Genomic DNA, 26,049 nt, shown 5'->3' with positions numbered 1-26,049 from the left:
ATAAAGAAGATGTGGCACATATACACAATGGAATATTACCCAGCCATAAAAAGAAATGAAAATGAGTAATTTGTAGTGAAGTGGATGGAACTAGTGTCTGTCATACAGAGTGAAGTGTCAGAAAGAGAAAAACAAATACCGTATGCTTACACATATATATGGAATCTAAAAAAAAAAAAAAAAATTCTGAAAAACCTAGTGGCAGGACAGGAATAAAGATGCAGACTTAGAGAATGCACTTTAGGACACAGGGAGGGGGATGGGTAAGCTGGGACGAAGTGAGAGAGTTGCATGGACATATATATACCCTACCAAATTTAAAATAGATAGCTAGTGGGAAGCAGCTGCATCGCATGGGGAGATCAGCTCGGTGCTTCGTGACCACCTAGAGGGGTGGGATAGGGAGGGTGGGAGGGAGACGCAAGAGGGTGGAGATATGGGGATATATGTATATGTATAGCTGATTCACTTTGTTATAAAGCAGAAACTAATACACCATTGTAAAGCAATTATACTCCAATAAGTATGTTAAAAAAATTAATATAACATGATCAATTGAAAGTAACATAGATAAGTATTGCCTTTATATAGATACCCGAAATACAATAATCTTAGAAACTTCTTTTGTAAAGCACAATCTTACTATTGTTTTGGTTCAGTTTGTCGACTGGCTTCAAATAAAAATATGTGTAAAGCTTATAACTTCTTTGTAACCAAACAATTAACTTTATTCTCTTTGGTAGTCAAAATCTAAAGTATAATCAGTTGTAATTTGGGTAAATTAATGTTAAAAATGTTTTCAAGTGTTTGCCACATTATGTTCAGTTTTCTAAGTATAAAAGTCTGATAAGCAAAAGGAAAAATATTTTTTAGAAACTTTTTTGCAGTTTTTCCTGAACTGACTGCATTAGAATCACCTAGGTGCTTGTTAAAAATTTATAGATACTTGGGAGCCATTCGGAATATTGAATGATAACCTATGCTGTAGGGCCCAGATATTTACTTTTTTTTTTTTTTTTTTGCGGTACACGGGCCTCTCACTGTTGTGGCCTCTCCCGTTGCGGAGCACAGGCTCTAGACGCGCAGGCTCAGCGGCCATGGCTCACGGGCCCAGCTGCTCCGCGGCATGTGGGATCTTCCCGGACCGGGGCACAGAACCTGCGTCCCCTGCATCGGCAGGCGGACTCTCAACCACTGCACCACCAGGGAAGCCCGATATTTACATTTTTAACAAGCTTCCCAGTAAACCATGATGCACAATCAAATCTGAGAATTAGGTGTTCTCATAGGAAGCCTAATCAGGATCTCAGAAGCAAGTTATAACATGTGGAATAAATAATTATTTATACATGATTGTAAATAATACTAATTATATAAATAATTAATTTAGGAGAATCTAGAGGAAAATGTCTGTTAATGACTATAGGAACTTACAAGATACAGGCTTCCAAGGGGTAGGCACCCCCATTTTTTCTTGCCTTTCATCTTGTGCCACAGGACGGTGGAAGCAGAGGAGTTTGTAGACGCCTATATCAGTGCATTTATAAAGTTAGCCAAGTGCAGTCTTTAAGAGTCTCCATTGCTTCATGCAGTGAACTTTGTTACTACTAACCTCCACACTAAAGATTTAACAGAATATTAGCAATTTAAATCTTTAGGACCTGCTGGGATCCCTGGGTTTTGAGATCTCATGTGATGGGAAAGAGCCAGTAGATAACTTCAGATTACATTAAAAGGCAATCAGTTTATTTTTTTAGCCTATGAATTCTCATTTAATGTGGACTTAGCTACAAAGTATAAAATGAACTACTGCCAGTGAAAGTAGTAGAAATTACTTCTACTACTAAGAAGTTATTTTTTTAACTAATTTCATCTCATAGAATTATTTCATTAATACTAATGCTATAGTTTAGTATAGAGTTATATAAGCAGAAATTCTTTCTTTTGCAAGATCCAAACAAAAGCAAAAAAAAAGAAAAAAAAGGAAGGCGGGGTGTTTGGAGCTTACAATGAGAGTGCAGGAACATAGTTGAACAGGAAGACTTAAAGGAACCCAAGCCAGTGCTGTGTCCATCTTTTATTTTTGCTCCTCTCCGACCAACCATCCACTTCTCTCCTTTTGCAGACTGACTTCCTTTGCTAGTCTCATTTTATGTAATGCAGAATTTAGTCACTAACAGAATCTGAAAAAAAAAAAATTGATTGCCTTTTTTCGGAGTCCTAGCTTATTCCTTGATAAGTGACAGCCCTGCACATGGGTTAGTCAACTTTGTCCAGGTGTTGGGGGTTTGAGAAAGGGACTTTGATTTGTCCCTCTTGAACCTGCTGTCCACTCCCAGACCTGTGATTGGTGGGTATAGGCAGGGTTTGAGAGAGGATGGAAATGGGGAACAGGGATTCATTGTATGAACATAATTGTGGTCCCCCATAGAGACTGAAAGGAGGGGCAATGACCAAAGAGAAGATCATTGTGGGGTTCCTGTCACAGACTTGATGTTTTCATGGGAAAGCTTGGTTACCTGAAAGCATGAAAAAATCTAAAGTGGCTTGACCTGTGCTCCATAAGCAAGGGTTTTACAACCATTTAGTGATAATCTCTAAATTACAGAAACATCTTTAAAAGGTAACACAGCATAACAGTATTAACAGGAAACTTTGGTTTAGACATAAGCCAGGTGCTTTACGTACATTATTTCAATTTTTCCCTGCAACTCAATCATTTCCTCCATTTTACAGATTAAAAAACTGATGTTCAGTAATGACATTAACTAGGAAAATATGAGGTCAGGCATCTACACGAGGTCTGTGGGAGCTGAAAAGCCATGCTTACTCCACTAAACAATTCATATTTTCTGAGTTCAAGGGCATATTCTGAACCCATTGTAACATTATTTTAAAAATGAAAATGATTAGCTACTATACAGAAAAATAGAAATGATCAGAGTACGGGGAGAAATGTGTGATGCAATTTTTGCCATCATCCAGAAGTCCTCTCAACGTGTTAGAGGAAAACTTCTTACACTGAGGCCCATACCCCAGGCTGCTCCTTTGCCTGGTCCTTGAATATAGGGGCAGATAGTTTATTCTGTGGAAGAGGATATGAGAGGAAATAACCTTAAACTCTTTAAGGGATAAAAATCTGGAATTTTGAGGAGTAGATTTGTGTGTTAAGGCTCCTTTGCAATGTTCAGTGGCCTGAAAGAATTAAGTGTCCTGAAGCCTTTCTCTTCTTGCATAACTTGGGTCCCAGGGAAATTTGTCTTCATTTGTATCCTCACTCTGAGAGCAGGATGTGTGGGTACAAATTTTCCAGGCTGCTATTTTCGGAACATATGGGCAAAGCTGAAATATCTGAACATATGTATGTATGTTTGTGTACGTATATGAGCATTTATATTTGTATAAGCAACCACATTTTTATTCTCATCATCTTCCCTCCCTCTTCTACATTTGGAAGATATTTGAAATATGGAACATGTGCTTGGTGGGCAGGCAGTAAGTATTATTTTATAATGATCAGCAATCATGTGTGTGTTTTCTATTTTGCACCTAAAAAATATCTCATGTGAATTTTTTCTATTTTATTTGTCTGCACATACTCTACACTCATCCACGAAGACAAAGCTGATTCGTTATAATCTTGTTGAAGAAAATGTGGTTTTAAATTATTGTATATACCTAAGTCAAACAAGATTTGCCAAAATTTTAAAACACAGAAATATTAAAAAGATAGTTATGATAACTGGTGGCATTATTTCAGGGCATTCAGCGTAAAAGTGCAAACTGTAGAAATGCGTTTCTGTGCCTGTTTGAATAAATGTGGGTCCGTGGGGTGGGCGGGTCTGTGAACATATGCGTGGGGAGAATCTGTGATGTGGGTTCTTACACACGCATACATTTTTCTTGGCAAATTTGGTGGGACTACTGATTTCTTTAAGTCTTTTAAACACTCGATTATATTCATAATGTTTGTATTTGACAGTATGCCCAAATATCAAAGATGTAAAATTACACAATTTACTCTTCTCGAGTAATTCAGGCTTTTTAAAAACGGTCCACAGCTTACCATGCTTTCCTTTTTCTATTTAGTTTCTCTATTCTTTGCATTTAAAACAAATAAACAAAAATGGCTAAAATTACGGTTGATTTTGGTAACTTTAAGCTTGGATGATCCGTTCAAAATCTTCACATCCCGAAGAGGATAGTTAGTCAAATGCTACTATCAGCAATTTCAGAAAGTGGGAAGCTAAACACAAGATTACAAATGAAAAAGAACAAAACTGTACTATGTAACTATTTATTAGAAGGTCTTGACATTATTTATGCATTTAAATAATGCATTTAAACATTATATGGCATTCTAGTTATTTCATATGATGGAAAAATCTTACTCCTTGAAAGTCTGAGAGTCCCGAGGGATTTCTTTTTTAGCATCATCTCCGGCCTAATGGACACAGTATCTCACTTTTCATTCACAACACAGCTCTTTTCTAAACATGAACTATGTCATACACTCATTGTAGTGCATATCTTGTATGCCTATGCTTCCAACAATAATACCCATTCATTTCTCATGAATCTTGGGAACCCGAGGTGAAGAAAAGATCATAGTCCCATATGCAGTACCATCCTTCACTCAGTATATCTCCCCTGCACGCTGAAGGTGTTTGAGTAAATCTATTTTACTCAAAGATCTTTTTCTCTTTCAGGAAGTCAACATATTCTCGATTAGGATTTACCCAACCTCAATTATTGTTCCTTGACTCTGAAAACCTTAACCTGCTTCACTTAAAAACAGCCATCACAACGAGATGAGTATGTTTTTAACACAGTAATAGCATACATGTCAGCCTGTTACCCCATTTCTATGCTTCCTGTTAGAGATCTCTTATTACACAGTCCCAAGCACTGTTTACCTAAAAGCACCTTTCAAGTACCCTGCCTTTCACTGAAATGCGGCTGCTACTGTGTACTTATTTTAAAAATGGCTTGACAGAATTGCTAATGTTCTCATTCCTTCAGGATATTTCCTAATACTTGTAGCCTTTTCATGTTTCTAATTAGGCCAGTAATGGTCCCTGAAGTTAAACCAATTAAAATTATTTACTGTGACACAGTGTGGAGATAATTATCTGATATCTGAATCCAACTTCTGCTTACTTCGCAACATTACTTAATAGAAAACAGAGAAACTGATGCCCATGCTTTCATTTTCCTTGTCTACCAAATGTGTTTGCCCTATAGCAAACTGTTTAAATAAAGCATTAAAATCTTTGTGGTGCTAATCAAAATGTTTAAAACCCACTCACACTCCCTTTGTAGTTCTGAAAAGCATATAAAACTCTTACACATTACCTTTTACATTATAGTTGCTGACCAAGGTAGTATTACAGCCACATTATAAACAGATACTGCAGCTTCTGCAGTTTCTAGTAACCTTATTTTTCTCTCTTCCCCTACTCATTTTCTCTATTTTTTTTTCTTTTTAATATTTTTCTTCTTTCCTTTTTCTCTTTGTCTTGTGCTTTTTTCAGGATTGTGTGATTCACTCTAAGGGGCACAAATCCAATGGACTTTTAAATACTAGCTTCATACAACAGAAGATCATTCTGTATAGTCTAAACATTTATTATAGCATGGAAGGAAACAAGTTAGATTTATTACTATTTTATCTTTGCATAGGGTTGGGTGTTTGGAAGATTGGAGGTTCACAAAGAGAATTTTCACTGACGGCAGAAATCTCAGTAAAAGTTCAGTTTATATTTAATGTAAAGAAAAAATCCCTCTAGGAAAAAAAAAAGCACAGAGCAAGTAAATCATGTCGGGAAGCAACGCTTTTCATTAAAATTTGGCTGGCATCGTGTAGAGAATTTGGACAAATGTAAAGACTAAGACTGTAAGTTAGACTTGCATATGCTGTAGTTAAATGCCAAAGTGCAGACTCAAAAAGAATTATAGCTTAGACTCTTTGAGAACATTTAGCCCATAATCCCCATGCAAATTATTCTAAGAGAAAATTGAGTTTCATGCCAAAATGCCACCTTGAGACTGGCAACGTAAAGTTGTACATTAAGCCTTATCTTAGGATGGATTCCTTTACTGCTTCCCGCTTTTTGTTCAGATATTCATGAAAACCAGTACAGATAGAGTACAGGCACAGATGCATTTTCCAAGTCACCATGTGCTTAAGTGGAGCCCCTTGGCTGTCATAATAACTATACCTTAGACAAACAGATCACAATGGGGAGAAGTTAGACATGCTGGTCAATTCAGAACCGTAGTCCAAGACTGTGGCGTTCAGGAACTTCTGGTTCAGGACCTGGCTTGGGAATGGTAACGGATCATATCTGAGAATTTGTGCCTACATTGTATGACTAAGATGCCCAGTTATTTTTCTTGGCACATAGTAGGGAATGCCTATCTGTGTACCACATATGATTGAAAAGGCATTAGGTTAGCAGAGTGCCAGGAAGCGTAGTGGAAACTTTTCAGAGAGGCCTTGAGATCATTCAAATATGGGGTAGGAGCCTTTGAACAAGCTCTCTTTCCTGTAGCACTGAGTTTAACCTTAGTAGAACTAACATGTTCATGGTGGTTCGCAATTGAAGAAATCTGTGATCCTACTCCTATATCATGTATTTTGCACATACCTTCATTATCACAACAAGCTTATTTCACTTTTTAGTTATTTCTCTTTGTTGGTAAATAAATGTTGAGAAATTTAACAGCAGTTAACAACATCTCTTCAAAGTTAGTGATTGCAAATCTTTTTGGAATAGGTGGAGATATAGATTATAAAACAACACAACCTTAAAATATTAGCAAAAGATGACTTTTCCAACTATTTCTACTTAATTAAGCTTGCTGACTATTTTATTTCTTTTGGTTTTATTTATGTACAGTATTTTACAAAAATTTATATGATATCTTAAGTATTTTTTTTTTCTGTATTAGCTTTGTCTTCGCAACTATTTTAGGATTGTGGTCCAAGTAGCCATGACTTGTAAAGAATTTAACACAGAGAACTTTACAGAATAAATATTTTATTATTAAATTTGAATACAATCCCAGAGCTATGGATTCTGTAATATGAATACAGCAAGGGCTCAATAAATGTTTTTGTACCCTGAGCTCCAGAAGTTTGTACCATAGCATATTGATTAATACTTATGCAAGTGAATTAGTCTGTGTGCCACAAGAACACAAGAGTCAGAGAAGGAAGAAGGAAATTTAATTTTATTCAAGCTTTAATATTAATTTAACTCTTCAACTAAATTTTTGAAGTTTGATACACTGCTATTATTGTATTACTTATTTTCAGCATTTGCTTTAATTATAAGCATGAGGAATATTGTTAGTAATATAGTTATTCCCCAGACTCTTACCCCTCTGCTCTTAGATCATCACATAATACTGATGAACCCAGATATATGTTTAAATAACATAGGTTATAACTTAATGTTCACAATAGAGGCTGGAAGCAGAATGCATTAGGAAAAGAAAATATTTCCATTAATGGAAGTTAAAATAATTGGAGGAGGAGAGAAAAAGATGATGAGAGGGTGGTACTGAACATATAAATAGAAGAGAGCATTACTAAAACACCAGTACCTACAGTAATGTAAATATACTCTGGAGGCAATACTAACCCTATTTTGAGCAAATATCAAACAGTATCTGAAGAATAAAAAAATAAATAGATCAACTATTTCTAGACTTTCTTGGGGGTGATTGGAAAAATCATGAAAGATTTAGAATTCCATTTTTCTAAATATTATCATTTTAATCTAAGAATTTACATGCTAAAAATTGACTGGATGACACATGTTTTGAAGACTTCAGTGTCATAGGCTTTCATCTAGCCCACTTGGCCTATTAATCAGCATAAACGGAGAGTGGAGAAAGGGAGGAAAAGGAATGACAATGTTGCTCTGAATGTAGGTCTAGTGACTACACTCACGTTAAGAAGCAAAATGTGAAAAGTATAGGGAATTAGTCCTATAAATGGGAAGAAATGAGGCCATCCTGCTTGTTTTAGAGTCAATCAGTCAAAAAATGTTGATTGAGCACCTTTTCTGTCTCATACCACTGGGATGCAGGGATAAACGAGAATGACAGAGTCCCACTCCTCAAGGAGATTAATTTCTAGAGGAGAGAGAAGAGATGATAAGCACATCAATAAATAAGATTATATCAGGAACAAATAAGTGTGAAGAAAAAGATAAAACAGGACAATGAGGTAGAGGTAACAATGGTGAGCACTGGGATTTCATTAGCTATGGTGGTTGGTACCAAAATATAAAAGAAAGTTATGTGCCAAGGTCCTGAGAACAGGATGAACTTGTATTATTCTGGCGGTGTGGCTTTTTAAAGGAGGCAAAGAAGGGGACAAAAGGAAGGATTGGAGTTTAGAGATACAAGTAATCTGCAGACCATATGGGATTTGTGGACTGTGTGAAGAATTTTGAATTCTTTTTTTTTTTTTTTTTGCTGTATGCGGGCCTCTCACTGTTGTGGCCACTCCCGTTGCGGAGCACAGGCTCCAGACGCGCAGGCTCAGCGGCCATGGCTCATGGGCCCAGCCACTCCGTGGCATGTGGGATCCTCCTGGACCAGGGCACAAACCCGTATCCCCTGCATCGGCAGGCAGACTCTCAACCACTGCGCCACCAGGGAAGCCCAAGAATTTTGAATTCTTAATGTCGATGTCCTTGCAATGGGAAGCTACTATAGGATTTGAAGCTTGGGAGTGAAATTTCATCTGAATTTATTTTCAGATGAAAACCTAAAGCTCCTAAAGGTTAAGTAGTACATAGGCCTTTTAATGTTGAACAAAATGATGAAAATTACTGAGCTAAAGTTTCCAATACTTAAAAGTGACTAAAATAAATTAATATTTAGAACAAAAGGAATCACCTCTCTCAATAACTATTAGTCTGCTAGGGCTGACACAGCAAAGTACTACAAACTGGGCAGCTTGACATAAGAAATTTATTATCACAATTCTGGAGGCTAGAAGTTCAAATCAAGGGGTTGGCAGGGTCGGTTCCTTCTGAGAGCTATGAGGGTATATCCATTCCAGGTCTCTGTCTTGGTCTATAGATGGCCATCTTAATTTTCATGTGGTCTTATCCCTTTATATGTGCCTGTGTCCAAATCGCCCCTTTTTTATGAGATTCAGTCATATTGAGTTAGGGGCTGACCCTTCTCCAGTGTGACCTCATCTTAACTAAGTACATCTGCAATGACTCTGGTTCCAAATGAGGTTGCATTTTGAGGTACTTGGGATTAGGACTTTAATATGTGAATTTGAGAGAAACACAATTCAACTCATAACAATAACTATTTTATTTAAAAAGCTGAAACTATTAAGATACAAGCAGAAAAAAATGTTTCTCCTGTCTTAATGACCCTTTAAACTCACTCCTTAGAAATTTCTTCCTTACTCCTTAAATGAAATCTTAACCTATGTTGCGCTTTTATTTACTTATTTTTTAAATTTTAGTCTCACGAATGGCATTATTTGAAAAATTAAAATGTCCAGTCTGGTGGCACAGCTGCATAACTCATTACGTATGCCACGTAAAGATTCTTCCTTCCTAACTTTTTTTTTTTTTTTGGTACACAGGCCTCTCACTGCTGTAGCCTCTCCTGTTGTGGAGCACAGGATCCAGACGCGCAGGCTCAGTGGCCATGGCTCACGGACGCAGCCGCTCCGCGGCACGTGGGATCTTCCCCGACCGGGGCGCGAACCCGTGTCCCCTGCATCGGCAGGCGGACTCTCAACCACTGCGCCACTAGGGAAGCCCTTACCTTGTTGCTTAAGTGAGGGCTCCCATAGGGAGGAGGAGGAGGGTCTGTGTAGAAAATGCTCTTTCCTAGCTCTTACTCTCACTCTCCCCACTTTGGTTTTAGGCCCCTTCAGTGTTTTACCCAGATGAGAAAGTGATTTAGGGAAAAGAGCCTTATAAGAGGACACTATGCACCAGGTTAGGAAAATATTTAGCGCTGGCTTTCGACCTCATGAGCTACTTTTGTAGATTTAAATACATGAATAATGAGGTTTGGGGGAACTTCAATAGCAACTCCCAAGGTGGAGGGAAATGGGAGGACTTTCGTCCTGGGACATCACCACTCAGCTCCTGTGTGTTCCTTATGCAGACTTTTTTTTTGTTGTGACCATTGCCCCGTCATCGTGGTTTGTGACTATCTTGAGCAGAGTTCCATTTCTGATGGCTCTAGGCTTTCTCTTATGGTCCACAGCCAAGCCTCTGGAACCATATGTGGCACTAGGACAGTTTGCTTCCGGTGCATCTCACTGTTTCTCTGCTCTTGTGACTCACAGCCACATTGTCTCTCACACTTAGGTTTCCTAAATGGGAGTCAGATACAAGTGCACCACGTTCCCAATTGTAGTGATCACAGCACATACTTTCTGAGCAATCACCTTACAGCTTTCTCTGTGGTCCTGAATTCAAGAGGATGGATACAGCCTTTACCCATCTCCCAAGGGGAGGGCTTAGAAAGTTTTTATACATTTACAACATTCTCAGATTTTTTTCTGCAAAAATATTTCTCTTCCCAGTGTTCTTTGACTTTGATCTTCATTATCGGTCTGTGGGTGTTGGATGAAGGGTCCCCACACAACTTTGGGGGCACCCCTTTTATAAGTCTGGCATCAGTCTTTGGAATATAGGGGAAAGGGCACCAATTCTTTGGTTGTTGACCTTCATGGGCCCACCTGAAATTAACATAAAGGAGTCCTCTTTTGCCATTCAGGTACACAGGTAACAGTGAAGTCTGGGTTATAGGAGGGATGCAATCTGCTAGACTCACACTCAGGCCCTTCTGCCTGTACGTGAAGAAATCACCAGTAATGATTTTCTGGTGTATCTCTCTGTAGTTAATAGAAACATCAGAGATGGGTTTGTTTTGATTCCCTCTAGAGATACATTTACCTCAAACATCCTGATAATACTCATAAAGTCAAGGATCTTTTCTGGCACACAAGCAACACAGTGCTCCAGATTTTCATCCGTGAGTTTTGGGAAGACCTCAAGTGGTACACAAACTTCTCTCAACATATTTTTAGTGCTCTGCTCACATCCCCCATTACTGGCTGGTTCCCACCTGCCGCTGGAGTACTGAAGCCAATGATTTACACCTGTGGCCGCTGAGGAATTGCCTTTGTCAGACGTTAACCAGGTCAGCTCACCTGGAGATGACTAGGAAATTAAACCCTTTACCCAGGAGCAGCCCATAAACCATAGGGTATAAAAGCCAGGCTTCTTGCTTCAAGACGCTGCCGTGGGATCAAACTTCCAAGTTTCGCCTCTGGATGAAGCCAAGGTTAGACTCTACCTGAGACCATGTTCTCAGTTTACTACTTTTTCCTTTCCTTTCCTTATTCCTTCTCCAACTAGGATTTCTCCTGAGAGCACCCTGAAATGGGGAGATTTTAAACTACTTATTCTGTTACCGTAGCAGTCAAATTTTCTCCTGGGAGTCAGATTTCATGATTTCTAATTTTCTAAGAAATACCCATTTTACCTCATTTTTGAATTTATTGACATAAGTATTTTCATGATATTCTTTTATCCTTTTAATCTCTATGGCAGCAGCAATTACGGTCCCCTTTTCACTCTAAACATTGTTTGTCTCTTCATTGTTCCCTGGATTCCAGAAGTTTTTTGTATTATCGTTTTCAAACAACTGGCTTTGGCTGTATTGATTCTATTTAATACTGGATTTCTATCATCAATATCTTTATTTTTTTCCATTTATTTACTTTTATTCTTTTTTCAGCTTCTTACCTAATTTATTTTCATGTTTATTTTTTCTAATATAAATATTTAAGTAGTTTTCTCTTTCTGTACTGTTTTTCTTGCTTCCAACAAGTGTTATGTACTATTTTCATGTTTTTTCACTTGTATTTTCTAATTTTCATTATAATTTCTTCTTTGATATGTGTTTTTTCTTTAATTTCTAACATTAAGTTTTTTCATTGTCACTCTTTTCTAATCTAATTTGCAGTAGCCAGAGAACATAGACATGTGATATCAATTCTTTGAAATTTCTTTAGAATTGCTGTTGACCTAGTATATGATCCAGTTTTCTAAACCTTTCCTGTATCTTGGTGGTGAAGGTGGGGTGGCGGGGTGTGAGGGGAGGAAAGTATATTCTCTAGCTGTTGCTTTTGCAAGCAATATTGTATTTAGGTTCACTAATCTGTACGGTGCTGTTCCTAACTTTTAGATCTGTTTTATCCATTTATCACTAAGAGAGTTGTTAGTATCTCCTTCTACATTGTCAGGTTTAACAAATTTTTACCATCAGTTTTTTCCTTCTTTCTTTTTTTTTTTTTGCTCTGTATATTTTGAATCTGCATTTTAGATTCTCACTAGTTTAAGAATTATTGTATCTTCCTAGGTAATTAAATTTGTCAATAGCACATAATGACGGGTCTCACCACTAATAATGCTGGTTGGCTGATGAGTAACAGCTTTGTTGGCTCTTAAGTTAGTATTTGCTTAGCATGTTTTCTTCCATCCATCTTGCTTCCTATATTCTGTATTCTCATGTTCTAGACTGTCTTTTTAATTGGCATATGGAGGGGTGGATAGGTTTTTTAAGTATTCTGGAAAACTTAATCTTGTTCCTGGAGCGTTTAGTCCAATTATATTTATTTTAATTGTTGATATGGTTTATATTTTATCATTTTGTCTTGTTTTTGAAGTTTTTCACTTCTCTAAATTTTATGGTATTATTTAGGGTTTTATTTTTGCTGTCTATTGGATTGGTTAATTTTATAAAGTTTAGTTGATTTTTTTTTCCCCCACTTACCAGTTAGGCAGCTATGTGTCTACTTCTACTGTTTTAGTGCTGCCTCTAAAACTTTTTAAATGCATATTTAAATTAAAAACTGTAAAATCAATAACAGTGTCCTTCATCAATGCAATGTGGAAATGCTAAACTGTTTTAGTGATTATAAATCTCCACCCAATTTACATAATACTGCTGTCCAATGTTTTAGTCTTATCCTTTTTTTGACTCCACAAACATTATTGTCTTAATAGCCAAATTTGTTCAGATTTGCATCCGTTTACCATTTTCATTGCTTTCACTCCTTCTTGCATGATTTTCTGAGATTATTTTCCTTTTTTCCTGAATGTGATATTACAATTTATAATAAGAAATATATGTTTGATTTTTAATCCTTGTTTTTTGGTACATAGATCTTAAACACTTGGAATTTCCTGTGAGAACTATAAAGGTGTCTTGATATTCATAATAAACCCCTTTCAACCACACCTGAGTTTATATTAATTAGGTGACTTTTGGAAAGCACCTAAGGATGGGGCTGGTTGCCAGGAGGAACCAGTCATGGGATTGGAGGGTTGAAACTTTGAGTTCCCCTGCTTCTAGGGGAGAGGGGCTGGAGACTGAATCCATTGCCAGTGGCCAGTGATTTAATGAATCATGCCTATGTAATAAAGCTTCCATAAAACCTCAGAGGACTGGGTTTGATGACCTTCTGGGTTGATGAACACATGGAGACTCAGGGAGAGTGGCACAGCTGGAGAGCGCATGGAAGCTTTGGTGCCCTTTTCCTATATCTTGCCCAGTGCGATCTCTAACATCTGGCTATTCCTAGTTATATCCTTTTAAAATAAACTGGTAATCTGGTAAGTGAAATGTTTCTCTTGAGTTCTGTGAGCTGCTCTAGAAAATCAGTTGAACCCAAGAAGGAGGGTGTTAGAACCTCCAATTAATCTACAGCCAGTGGGTCAGAAGCCCAGGTGATTGGTTTCTGCAGTTGGAGAGGAAGCAGTCTTGTAAGACTGAGTTCTTAATGGGATCTGATGTTATCTTCAGGTAAATAGTGTCAGGATTGAGTTGAATTGTAGGACATCCAACTGGTGTCAGAAAATTGTTTGGTGATGTAGGAGAACCCATATACATTGTAATTTGGAGTCAGAATATTACTGATGTACATCTTTAGACATTCTGCTAGTGAGGGTCAGTTAGCTATAATTCATTTTAGACTCAGCAGTTACGTTATTCATGGATTTTGAAAAATTCTTAGCTCTAGCTCTTCATGCCTCCTCTTCTCATTCTGCCAATCTCATTTGGTATATAGAAGATCATCTCACTGTATTCTCTGTATTTTTCACATTTTTCGTCTCCTTGTCTTTATGTGCTACATTCCAAATAATTTCTTTAGATCATCTTCCAGTTTATCTACGCTCATTTTGTCCAATGTATTGCTAATATATGTATCTGATATCAAATATCAATTAAAATAATTTCGTTTCTACAGGTTCTGTTAGTTGTTATTCAAGTCTGCATGGTTAGTGTTTTATCAGAGGGGTGGGTTATGAATAGGGAAGGAAAATTTCACGAGGAAGTTGGTACTTAAACTGGGCCTTGAAGAATGGATAGGATATTTGTTTCTCAATTTGAAAAAAACAATTTCAATATGTAATAAAGTTGACAGAACAGTACAATGAATTAAACACACATCTCCCTTTTCCCTAAACTTAATGATTGTTAATATGTTGCCACATTTGCATACTTACATTGCTTGCTCTATACACACACATGCAAGCATACACGTAGACTCACACATGTATATTTTTTTATAATTTGAAGTTTACAGCATCTCATTTTACCTCTCAATAAGTCAGCATATATCTCTCACGAAATCCAAAAAATTAACAGTAGTATAATACTATCTTATTTATAATCAATATTCAGGATTTTCAAATTATATCCAAATTGTACATTATAAACTTTTAATCAAAGACCTAGTCAAGGATCATGCATTATATTTGGTTGTCATTTCTCTTTAGTATCTTTAACCTAGAAACAGTGCTTCTCAGTGGGGGCAGTTTTGTCCTCTGAGACGTTTGACAACGTTCATAGATGTGTTTGGTTGTCCAGGTTTGTGGGAGGTGGGGAGAGAACTATTGGCATACAGTGGGTGGAGAATGGAGATGCTACTAAACAGCTACGATGTACAGGGGAAATCTCCCACAAGGAAGAATTATCCAACCCCAAATGTCAATAGCGTTGAGGCTGAGGTACTCTGATCCAGAACTATACCTTTTATCTTTTTTTTTTTCCTTTCATAGCATTGATATTTTTGAAGCATCAAATATAGTTGTCTTGTAGAATGTTGAACAATCTGGCTTTTTCTGATTATTTCCTCACGACTCAATTTAATTTAAACATTTTGGCAAGAATATCATGTAGTGATACACGCCTTGTCATTTTTATAGTCTCTTGTTCTTCATTATTCTTCCAGTATCTTGCTTAATTTCTTTAATTATATTAAATGCCTTCTTATCCCATTATTTGTCATTATTTAGGTCTGACATCTTTTTTGGAGTTTCTTGGTTTTGTTTACTTGTTTCAGCTGATTCTCAATTATATAGTGGTTTATTATTTACAGGTTTTGGGGTAATATTTGATTATAAATGCATGTCCTTTGTTTTCTTACCTATGGGAACTCTGACACCAGATTTAAAGAGATTTTTCCTTTTTTTAATTTTCAAGAAGTATTTACATTTCTACTTTATTTTTCTTGCCAAATAGTTAATACGAATCATGAACCCAAACTCATGTGACTGCTTAGAATTTCTCTTGGAAGACTGGCAAGTATTTCTACCATTTCCTCTTTTTGGCAGGTTTGTAACTAGTTGATTCACTGGGGTTGTTGCCCTTCTGTAGTCTAGTATTATGCTGTATTTCCCAAGTTTTTCTTTATCTCTTGCTATGGTTCCAAACCTGATTTCTGTGCTTGTGTGGACACAGATGCTAGGTTGATGGAGATTGGCATATTCTCCAGGGCAAACACCATTACTCTTTACCTCCCTGGTTTTGGGCTTTCTTGTTGCCTTTGGCCCCCAACCACTTTCTTTATTGTTCTGACAGCTCCTCCGCACATTTAGAAATATCTTTTCTCTAACCAGCAGTTTGTTTCCTTCCCTCCCCCTTGAAAATTTCTTGAATATACTTCCACATTTTGTTAGAAACAGAAGTCTTTTTATTCAATCTTTAACATTAAATAGTCATTCCAAATCTTCCAGTTTGGACTTTTCATGCAAATGAATGGTATTCTAAGCAATACACAGGAATAGATCTCTCTTCTATTGTAAAACTGTGCAGAAGAAACTACCAAAGTGGGAACTGACATCACCATCTTTAGTTTTTCCCATTGGCTATTATTTACCACCAAATCAGGGTCAAAATTTACCTATCCATGTTGACTAAACTCTAGCTGTAGGATAAATTGCTCTTATTTCTGCTTCCTAATTGATGGCTTATATACGTCATACCACACCATCTTTTCCTCCTCTGGTGTACCATTTACAGCTGGATGCCCACATATGTTCTTTTGCTGTCTGAAACTTTTTGAAAAGAGGCAGATATAATTAAAATTTTTGTGGAAAAAATAACCTAGACATACATTTTTGTGGAAAATTTTTGTGGAAAAAATAACCTAGATATTTTTCAAGTCATTAAATGGTAATGATGTTACGTTTAATTTGTTCTCTAAATATGTATTGAGTTCCTTCCTGTGACAAGCATAATATCAGAAAGTTGGGGGTATAGCAGTGAACAAAACAGACATTGCTTTCATTCAGTATGATATTCTCAAAGTCTATCTATGTTGCTACAAATGGCAATATTTCATTTTTCATGGCTGAATAATATTCCATTGTGTATATATACCACACCTTCTTTATCCATTCATCTGTTGATGGACACTTAGATTGCTTCCATGTTTTGGATATTATAATAGTACTTCTATGAACATTGGGGTGCATGTATCTTTCAAATTAGAGTTTCTGTCTTTTCAGCACATATGCCCAAGAGTGAGATCACTGGATCTTTTCAACACATATGCCCAGGAGTGGCTCTATTTTTAGTTTAAGGAAACTCTATACTGTTTTCCATAGGGCCTGCACCAATTTACATTCCCACCCACAGTGCAGAAGTGTTCCTTTTTCTTCACACCCTCTCCAGAATTTATTTATAGACTTCTTTTTTAAGTTATTTTATTTATGTATTTATTTTTGGCTATGTTGGGTCTTCGCCGCTGTGCATGGGCTTTCTTTAGTTGCGGCAAGCAGAGGCTACTCTTCATTGCGGTGTGCGGGCTTCTCATTGCAATGGCTTCTCCTGTGGTGGAGCATGGGCTGCAGGTGCACGGGCTTCAGTAGTTGTGGCACACGGGCTCAGCAGTTGTGGTTCACAGGCTCTAGAACGCAGGCTCAGTAGTTGTGGCACACAGGCTTAGCTGCTCTGCACCATGTGAGATCTTCCTGGACCAGGGCTTGAACCCATTTCCCTTGCATTGGCAGGTGGACTCTCAACCACTGAGCCACCAGGGAAGTCCCTAGACTTTTCATAATAGCAGTTCTTACCAGTGTGAGGTGATCCTCATTGTGGTTTTGATTTGAGTTTCTCTAATAATAAGGAATGTTGAGCATAAACATTGAGTACATTTTCATAAGCCTCTTGGCCATTTGTATGTCTTTGGAGAAATGTCTATTTAGGTCTTCTGACCATTTTTTGATTGGGTTTTTTTTTGATACTAAGTTGTATGAACTATTTGTATATTTTGGAGATTAAGCCCTTATCAGTTGCATTGTTTGCAAATATTTTCTCCCAGTCCGTATATTGTCTTTTCATTTTGTTTATGGTTTCCTTTGCTCTGCAAAAGCTTTTAAGTTTGATTAGGTCCCATTTTTTAATTTTTACCTTTACTTTTGCCTTGGGAGACTGATCTAAGAAAATGGTGCTACAATTTATGTCAGAAAGTTTGCCTATGTCCTCTTCTAGGAATTTTAAGGTGTCATGTCTTATATTTAGGTTGCTAAATCCATTTTGAATTTATTTTTGCATATGGTGTCAGGGAGTGTTACCATACTAAGTGAAGTAAGACAGACAGACAAAGACAAACATTATATCACTTATATGTGGAATCTAAAAAATAATACAACTGAATTTATTAACAAAACAGAAGCACACTGATAGAGAAAATGAAGTTGTGATTACCAAAGGGGAAAGTCGGGGAGAGATAAATTAGGAGTATGGGATTAATAGGAAATTATATTCAGTATCTTGCAATAACCTATAATAACCCAAATCACTTTGCTGTACATCTGAAACTAACACAATATTGTAAATCAACTATACTTCAATAAAAAATAAACCACTATAAACATAAAAAACATCAAATACCAGACATTGCCTGATTTTGTGACATCTGAACAGTTTGAGGATGCAGATATTAAACAAAGCTTTTTATTACATGAATAATTAAAAACAATGATAGATGTATACAGAAAAATAACAGATTTTTTTATTGGAATAAATGAGTAATAAAATTTTCTGTGAAATATTTGAGTTGAAACCTACATAAAAGATACTATTTTAGTAATCAATGAAGAAAAAATATGTTAAAGTAGAGATGAAGGAAATACCTTAGTGGATATGAGAAGCTGAAAGATGGTATGGGATTGGACTTATGTCTTTTTTTTTTTTTTTTTAAAGAAATAAAGTGTAGCGAGAGGACAAAGTCTACAGGTTTTTTATCTTATTCTAAAAGAAACAGAAAGCCCCAAAGGAGTCTTAGAAGCAGAACAGTTCATACTTTTACACAATTATTCTAACCCTTTTTCACAAAACAGGATTGATGGGGAATGATAGTACAAGAGGACAAATTCAGTTAAGAAGCTGTTGTAGTAAACCAAATAAGAGATGTATATGGCTTGAGACTGTGCTGTGATCCTGAGGGTAGAAAGAAGAAAACTGGGCAAAACAGACTTTGAAGATAGTTAGTAATATTTTTGATAGATTAGATTAAAAGATGAAAAAAAAAAAACCGGGATAGAACTTACAAAGACTGGGACAGTTTCAAAAGGTATAACATATGCATAATTGGAATACAAACATAGTAGATATTAATCTAATTATATCCATGATTGTCTTAGGTGTAATCATCTAAATGCATGAATTAAAGGCAGACACTGTCAAAGTAGATTAAAACAAAAAATATATTTGTCTGCAGGAAACATTTTAAATAAAATCATCCAAGAAAGGTTAAAGGTAAAGAAGACCACTTAGAGAAGCCCAAAGTTGAGAGCAGGGACATAAAAGAACATTAGAGGAGATTGAAGCCTCTGGCAGCTATAGGTACAAGAACATCTAGCCAGATTAGCCTAATTCTCACAATAAAGGCATATTTATCTCAGTTCTTATTGTCTGACATGTAGCCATCTTTCAACAACTTCAAAATCATAAGGAATTCTAAAGTTAAAAGCAAAACAAAAATAGTTTGAAGAGTCAAAGCAATCATCAGAACCAGTTCTGATATAACATAGGTCTTGGAAATACCAGACAGAAAGTTTAAAATAACTATTATTAATATTTTAAGGGGTCTAATGGAAGGAATAAACAACATGGGAGAACAAGTGGGTAATGTAAGCAGAGAGATGAAAGCTAAAATTAATCAAAAGGAAATACTTGCTATTAAAAAAAAACACTGTAACAGAAAAGAAGAATGCTTCTGATGGACTCATCAGTAGACTAGACATGGCTGAGTAAAAAATCTGTGACCTTAAAGATACACCAATAGAAACTTCCCAAACTGAAATTCAAAGAGACAAAAGAGTGAAAAATGTAATAGAGAAAGATATACCATGGTAACATGAATTAAAAGAAAAATGAAGTAGCTATATTAATTCCAGGCAAAGTAGATGTCATAATAAAGAAAAGTATCTAGAATAAAGAGAGGCATTACATAATGATAAAGGGATTAATTCTCCAAGAAGATACAACAATCTTAACAATAAACTTAAAATAGAGCATGTATGCACCTAAACAACATAGCAGCCAAATATATGAAACAAAAACTGATATAGCTGAAAGGAGGATAGACAAATCAACTAATACAGTAGACAACTTCAATCCCTCTGTCACTAATTAACAGATCCATTAGGCAGAAAATGAGTAAATACATAAGTGACTCAACAGTATTATCAATCAACTTAATCTAATTGACATTTATTTCTAGACCTCTTTATCAAACAACAGCAGAAGTCATTTTCTCCTTATATTTACACAGAACGTTCACCAAGAATGTTCTGGGTCATAGAATACACCTTAACAAACCTAAAAGAATGGTAATCATGCAACGTATATTTGTTCTCAGACCATAATGGAATGACACAATAAATTAATTAAAAAAGATAATTGAGAAATCCCAAATAGTTGGAAAGTAAATAACACATTTCTAAACTGATGGATCAAAGATGTCTCAGGAGAAATTGAAAAATATTTTACACCACATGAAAATAAAAACATTCCATTAAATTTGTGGGATGCAGTGAAAGCTTTCCTTTAAGGGAAAATAAATGCATATACTACAAAAGAGAAAAGATCTTAAGCTAATAACCTAGCTTCCTCCTTAAGAAACTAGAGAAAGAAGAGAAAACCAAGACTGAACCAAGCAGAAGGAAAGAAATAATCAAAATTAGAGGAGAAATCCAAGAAATTGAAAACAGGAGACTAGAGAAAATCAACAAAACCAAAAGCTGATTTTTGAAAAAAGAAAATGATTTAAGTGTCTGGCTTTGACAGGTGATACAAATGAAGGTGATATTTGCTGATATAAAAAAGGAGCAGTGGGGCTTCCCTGGTGGCGCAGTGGTTGGGAGTCCGCCTGCCGATGCAGGGGACACGGGTTTGTGCCCCGGTCCGGGAAGATCCCACATGCCGCGGAGCGGCTGGGCCCGTGAGCCATGGCCGCTGAGCCTGCGCGTCCGGAGCCTGTGCTCCGCAACGGGAGAGGCCGCAACAGTGAGGCCCGCGTACCGCAAAAAAGAAAAAAAAACGCAAATTTCGGAGATGGGTCAAAGTTATAGCATAGGACATGATTATGTTTAAAAACAGGTTAGCTAAGAAGTAGGCAGATACTTGAGTGTAGGCTCAAGAGAAACTTTTGGCTGCAAACATAACATTGGGACACACTGGAGTACAAATGGGCTATAGAGTCATGGAAGTAAGTGAGGTGAATGGGTGAGGAAAGAAAGTTGACAATGCCTAGCTATGTCAAATGGTGTTAAAATGTTCTGGCAACAACAAATAAAGAGTGAATTTTTTTTAGGCAACATGAAATCATCTTGTGGCCTCAGCAAGAGCAGAATTAGTGGAGCGGTACATGTGCAAAATGTCAAGTTGGCATAGAGAGGGTAGGAGACTTACAGTGGGGACGGAGGGCAAGGTGAGCAGATAATGCCTTTCAATACTTACCTCAAGTGTAGCAAAGAGGTAAGTTGTAGCTGGAGGTTAATGTAGAGTCTGGATGGTTCCTTTGTCTCTTTAGAACTGCTTGGGCTCCTGAATGTCTATGGAGATGACACAGTAGGAAAGGGAAGTTGGAAGATTCAGGAGCAAGTTCCTGAGAAAGTGAGAGGGAGCTAGTTAACCTGGCACGGGGAGAAGGAGAAACTGCCCTATAGTGAACACTGACTACGTGTCGGATGTTAAACTCAGGGCTTTATGTAGATTATTTATTTTCACAATAGTCCTCTGAGGTTGATATTTTCTCCATTTTATCATGAGAAATTCAATTTTAGAGTCATTAGAATTTAATTCAAACTTAGAGAGCTAGTAAGTGGTGGAGACAGAATTCTAACTGGGTCTGATTGCAGCACCTATATAATAGATAGATATTTTTAACTACTTCTGGTATTGCCTCTTAGTTTCATATCTGCATCCACCCTGAATCTGCAACCAAATGAAATAATTATGATTTCCCTCTGATAGTGAAATACTGAGATCGCAGTAGAGCTATACCAGGAAAGAAGTTCCCAGTTCTGCAGTGTTTGGCTGTGAATCAAATAGATTAATGCACCCACAGTGTCTTGATACTTACTATTCTTTCTTGCCTCAAGGGCTTTTTCCTGGATATTTGTGTGATTGCTGCTTTCTTTTCCCTCAGATATAAATCTGAATGCCACTTTTGTAGAGAACTTGAAGAAGTGAATATCAGGGGGAATATTGAAAATGAGAATCATGGGCAAAGATTGGCAGGACCCACCTCCCAAACTTTTCAGAAAATAAACTCATTCTAACCAGATAGTGAGAATTTAGGCCCCATTGGCAAGTTCATTCTTCTTTTCTTTGTGATGCTAGGCAAGTTAAATAACCAGTCTGTGCCAGTTTCTTCACTATAAAATGGAGATAATAATAGAACGTCTTACGGGGGTTCTTATAAATATTAAATGAGCTAATTCATATAAAATGCTTTTAACAGTGCTTAGCACATAAGTGTTCTATATTGTTAGTTACCAATATTATTAAAGTCATCTCTACTGAGAGATGGGATACATTATCATGCTCTCTTATCATGCTGATGCTAGAACACTTGCTCACTCTAATTAGTTCCCCTTTGTTTTGATTCCAGACTTATAAAGGAATTTCCCAATGATTATTTTGCTCCACTTTATATCTGCAGACATGAAAAGAATCATCTAGCCCCCTCTGCTTGGGATCTATGGCTGTTAGTTTCATTGTAAATTAATTAATATTCTTATGAAAGTAATCATATAAATCTGTCCATAAGAGGAAATTGTCTGGGCATACTGTCTAAACCAAGAATATTCTGGTTCCCTGTGTTGATTATTTCTCAATTAATATGAGGCTTTATTCAGATCTTCATGAGCTTGGAAAATGTACCTTCATCCTGGCAACATACTTTGGAGGTATTGAGAAGAGTAGGTTGGACAGCAGATTGGTGACTTTCTGGATGATGAAAGTCACTGTCTTAGGAGAGAGTGGGCAGCCTTATTCCAGGCAGACAGCATATACCTCTGTATGCAGAACTTTTTTCCCACTTGCATTTATAGAATCCACTGCTATTATCTTTGTGGTACAGATGGTGATGAGAGAAGCAGTCACTTGCCCAAGGTCACATAAACACGAGTAGCAGAGCCTTCGCTCAGACTCAGTTTCACGGCAAAGTCTTCTCACTACATATATACTTGGTTCCAGTAATAGTAAATATAAGAATGATCAGAAAATTATCCAGCTGAGGATAAAAAGAGTTATTTGAAATATTTGTTTAATAATGAGAACTGTATAAAAAGGATTTTGTAAAATCAAAGGAATATTCAAATAATCATGTGATTATGCATATAATTACTGTCTTTCCCTCCCCCTACTCTCTCACTCACACACACACACACACACACACACACACACACACACACACACACACACACACACTCATGCCCTTATACAGATTTGCTAGTATACCGTTATTTCTTTACGTTATTTTAAACTCAACAAACTGTGAGTTAATAGATTTAATTGCTGTGAAAGAAGAACGTGTTTGGTGTAAATTAAAAAGACACTTCAGAAAATTGTTATTAATGTGGTGTGAAGGTTGGTTATAGCTTAGTTAGGTAATTGAGTAACTTGGTCATTGTAAGGGTTTTCCGATCCAACTCCAGCTGAAAAGTTTGGACATTAATAGCAGACTTGTTATAAGTCATAGCTTACCACAAACATAAGTAATGTGATTTGTAAATTCATTGGCAAGATTGTAGAAGCTGAAGTAACACCATCATGTTGCTCTGTGGAGCGTCATTTGACTTTTCCTTTCTCTAAGCTTCTCAGCTTGGAGCAATTCCTGAAGAAGAGTTTAACTACAGTCCATCAAGCCTCTTAATTTTGGGGTGCCACCTATACTGCTGGGCTCCATGGACCAGCTCTCATGCTTGGTTCGGTTTCTGCAGCACCTTTATTAATGCTATGAGAATGAAAGTCAATGTTAACAAATCTACCCAAATATCACATATGGCTGAGAAAAATACAAGTAGACCAAAATGCAAGCGCAGAATTGTACCATAAAGAACAGTGCATATCAATAGCTACAGAAGGAAAGAACCATAAATAAATTCAAAAGACTGTGGAGGAACTGGGGAAGAGGCGATAGTGCCAAAGAAAAGCTTAAGGACAGTGATTTAAAAAAATATTCCCGCTCATGTGACTTGGTAATAAAGAAAAGCCAACATTATTAAGAGTGCTTACGTAAGAAGGCAATCGTTAAAAATAAATTTGAGGATTTTTTTCCTACAACATTTCTAAGATTCATTTTTTCCTTTTTATTCCTACTCTTCTGCTTCAGTTTTCCCTGCGCAGCCCTACTTCTGGTTTTCCTCGTTCTCTCCCATCACGGCTTTTGAGAAAAGTCTAGACCCACATCCAGAATAGTCTTTTACAAATATCACTCTCATTAGATGATCATCTACTCTGGTCATTCCTTTATTTCCTCCTACTTGTGTCCTTAGGTTACATCATGTGCCTTTCCAGCATTAAGACTGTTCTCAATTTTTTTCCACCTGGATTTATTTGTCCTTCAGTCCTTTACTATAATCTCAAGCACAGCTTATTTTTTAACATGTTACTAGCTTTTCATAGTTTAAATGCTTAAGTAAATACTTAAGTAGAATCTTCTACAATATAATATTGCATTCCATGTAGAGTTTTCACTGTGTAAGACTAGATTCTTGTCTCAAATACAGTTAACGAAGTTGAGTTATATTTAAATGTTAAAGAAAAGGCCCTACCTATTTGTGCTTAAGTAATAATGAAGAAATAATAAAGGAAGAAAAAATGAAGATGATAGTAGTAGAAAGAACATTTTCAAATACAAGCTCTGTCATTGAGTTCTAAGACTTTGGGCAGATTTCTCAAATCTCTGTTCCTGAGTAGTAAAATGGAGTAAACAATATTGAATTTATACATATAATCAGCTAGACCTATAGACATTTTTGCTATATAGACAAACAGTTCTGAGTAAAGCAAATATTTCTTTGTACTTTTCCAATTTCCATTGTCTTCAGACTGTAGCTGTTTTCTATAATGCCATATTTCCCCATAAGAATTCTTCTGTTCATGAAGATTTTAATGAATGTTCTTTTAAGAGTGTTTTACTCTACTGAGAAGCAATAGGAAACTGTGAAATTAAGATGGCACAGATATAGAAGGAATAATAAATATAGTCTCTAAGATACAGCCTAAAAAACAACCTCTATTTTCTACCATTATACCAATTAAATGACAAACACAATCACAGAAATACAGCATAGTAATTTTAGATCTTATTCTAAAAATGTATACATTGTATTACACCTATTCATAGTTGATAAGTTTTTAAAATATGCATTCCATAATACTACTAAATGGAATACATTGCACTGATAGAATACCTAAAAAAAATCTAACTTTTATCAATGTAAGCAAATGACAAGTGATTCTAGTCCTAATGTCAGTCTGCTAATCACCACAGCTAATCAGCCCTGGCATTCTCATGGTTCAGTGGGCAGCAATGAAGTAAATGGCCAGTCTTTGGCGTTAAGGAGTTAAATACTCCTTAGTCCAAACTTTGAAAAAGTTTTGCTCCGTGCCCTTTTAGACAATGACTAACTGTTAAGCTCAAAACTAATTAACATTTCAAAAACTAGTGTTAATCAGTATTAGGAAGACTCTAGAGAAACACTTCCCCACAGAGACCCTTTTCTTCCTTTGCCTTAAAGCAATAACTTCTAAATTATTACTTTAATTTTAAGTTGTGTTTGGTACCTAGTAAACAAACCTAAAAATCAGGAAGCCAAAAGAAATGGAATCAGAGGTTGTTTCCAAATCCTGTTGCCCTGATTTTACTTGTTTATAGAAACCAACTCTAATATATGCAATAATCTTGTTCTCTAATATGGGTCCATAAACTCATAGAACGTATGAGTGGATACAACTTAATTCCCTACAGCATCACTCTTACTGCTGCTATCTGCAGATTTAGAAACAGCACTGATAGACTGTCCAGTTGTAAGAGACTAAAGTAATCTGATTTAAAATTCTATATTTAGGTTTGCGAAGTGTCTTTGCACCCCAAATTCCTGCCCACTGCCTCATCTTACACCTGCAGGCACTGAAGCCCACGGTCACAGAAGTGGCTAGTGGTGGACATGC

The 26,049-nt window shown here is 36.5% G+C and overlaps 1 long non-coding RNA gene across 1 annotated transcript in view; it reads left to right on the top strand.

The window, feature by feature from the left end:
* Positions 1–26,049, top strand: part of LOC109549090 (uncharacterized) — a 677,834-nt gene that overhangs the window by 557,811 nt on the left and 93,974 nt on the right. The window contains exon 10 of the long non-coding RNA XR_012330755.1: positions 9,629–11,349. This is a non-coding gene — a long non-coding RNA (uncharacterized lncRNA). The remainder of the gene's footprint in view (positions 1–9,628; positions 11,350–26,049) is intronic.

The sequence above is a fragment of the Tursiops truncatus genome, chromosome 3 (genome assembly GCF_011762595.2).
Source record: "Tursiops truncatus isolate mTurTru1 chromosome 3, mTurTru1.mat.Y, whole genome shotgun sequence".
In the NCBI taxonomy this organism is placed as follows: domain Eukaryota; kingdom Metazoa; phylum Chordata; class Mammalia; order Artiodactyla; family Delphinidae; genus Tursiops; species Tursiops truncatus.
Note: the sequence above shows the minus strand (reverse complement) of the source record. Positions and strands in the feature narration are given on the sequence as shown.